Genomic DNA, 2,028 nt, shown 5'->3' with positions numbered 1-2,028 from the left:
TCCAGCCATCTGATCATATTCGTGGCTCTCCTCTGGACTTACTCAAGCAGGTCCATGTCTCTCTTGTGTTGAGGGCCCCAGAGCTGGACACAGTACTCCAAGTGGGGCCAAAAGATGGTTGCATACAGCTTTTTAAACTGCTTTCCAGTCAATTTTATTCTCAAAATCGTAGAATTTCTGTAAGGAACCTATGAGCAAACCTATGACCCCAAAAGACATCAATATGACAAGAAAGTTACAATTGCAAGAAAATTTAACTACTTTAATAAGAATCAAACAATTCAATAATGACAGCTTTCTCCCATAAGAAACTAAATGCCATTCATAAAATAACCATTCAACTAGAAAATATACACAGATGAGCATTTTCTGCAGTGCTCTCAGAATGTGTAACATGGCTGTAATCCTTACCATTCAGCACTTTAATGACTTTCTTCTACATAGCTGCCCACACTCATGTGATGTGGTGTGATACATACTAGCTAAGAACCCTATGGTGAAAATATAAGCAGAATAGCCATGTGCCTATAGTCTTCTTACAAACTGAGCAGGTTTTCAATTGGCTCTAGCAGGTTTGGGAAATGACCATTTCAGACAGAACACAGTGAAGCAGAAAATGGGCAGATGCTGTAAGTTGCATAACCAGTACAAAGAAGACTCATCTGCCAGTTATAGTATATGAAATTAACTGATGGGATACCGACTGATTCAGGCTAATTTAATGACAACCTCTAACCATCTGGCTAGAAAACTGTATTTTACAAAGGCCTAATGCTGACCCACATAAGCTAGTCTAAAAAACATTTGGTGAGTTTAATAATGGATTATACATCAAAGCAAGAACTCATTACTGTTACAAGTCATGAAATATTTATTCTTAATCTGACAGTTCTACTACTGCTAAACAGTAAGAAATTACACTGTGAAGCAGCATATATAATAAATGACTGACTACTTTTCTGCTGTGCTAGTAAATGCAAAGCTTCTTGAGCCTGATGCTTTCCACTTGCTGACAGTGTGAAACTGTGGGAAATAGAGCCTTCTTTTTCCTCCATGGCTTCTCCAGCACAGATCTTGCTTTGCTCTATGGTCTTAATTTATAATTTTGCAGTAAGATTTGCTAGAACTGATTAATTCACCTGACTTGTTAGTTTCTTTGGCTTGATTTCACAAATAGTCAGCATCCTGGAATCCAAATTATACCTATGACGCTTTTGCCTGAAATGTCTTTGTGGAATGTAGTTTCAGAAGGAAATGAAAAAAATAAAATAAAATAAATGCATAATTCAGAGCATAATTTGGCTGACAAAATCCTATTTACTCATGATGGTTTGTGACGTGGAAAGGACCCAGCAAGACTCTCAAAGCTCAGAGCTGGCAGTAAGAAAATGAACATCAGCGAATTTGATTCAAACGCAGTGAAGCGGTAACCATTCAACCTCCTCAATGCAATTTTCATGGAGTCATTGTTATAAATGCACGTATTAAAATGTGGTTGAAATATGCAGTAGAAGTGTTTTTCGGACAGCCTGTATTACTTTCTTAAGGCAATGTGCGAATGCACAGTGATGTATTCATGTTTTTTTCCTTTTTTTTTTTTTTTCCTTTATCATGTTTAAATACAACTTAATAGTGTATACAAATTGATGAACATAGTATAGCATGTTCTTTCAATTGGAGGTCAGGGAGCAGAGGAAACTTCTCAGAAATCAGAAGGGTATTTTTCCACATCAACCTTGCACAGCTATAAGAGTTAATGTCAAATTCTTTGAGGCATAAAGGTAAATCATGCGTTTCTACCAAAATACTATGTGCTGTATAGTGCACATATATTGATCTGTATACTAGTCCTTCACTAAAATCTATGGACAAACATGTAACTTCCCTGTGAAGCAACTGCAAGTAGTAGTACCTAATCAGATTTCAGAAAACCCCATTTTTTCTATTCTGGATATTCCATCAGTTGTCCTAGTCACTCAAGATTGTTTGGACTCTGACATTCAGCAAGTGGAAAAAAAAACATGACAG

The sequence above is a fragment of the Pezoporus wallicus genome, unplaced genomic scaffold, assembly GCF_028554395.1.
Source record: "Pezoporus wallicus isolate ANWC-B61680 ecotype Strahan unplaced genomic scaffold, APGP_CSIRO_Pwel_v1 contig_5815, whole genome shotgun sequence".
Classification (NCBI taxonomy): domain Eukaryota; kingdom Metazoa; phylum Chordata; class Aves; order Psittaciformes; family Psittacidae; genus Pezoporus; species Pezoporus wallicus.
The sequence above is the reverse complement of the archived record's forward strand: the minus strand, read 5'-3'. Positions refer to the sequence as shown.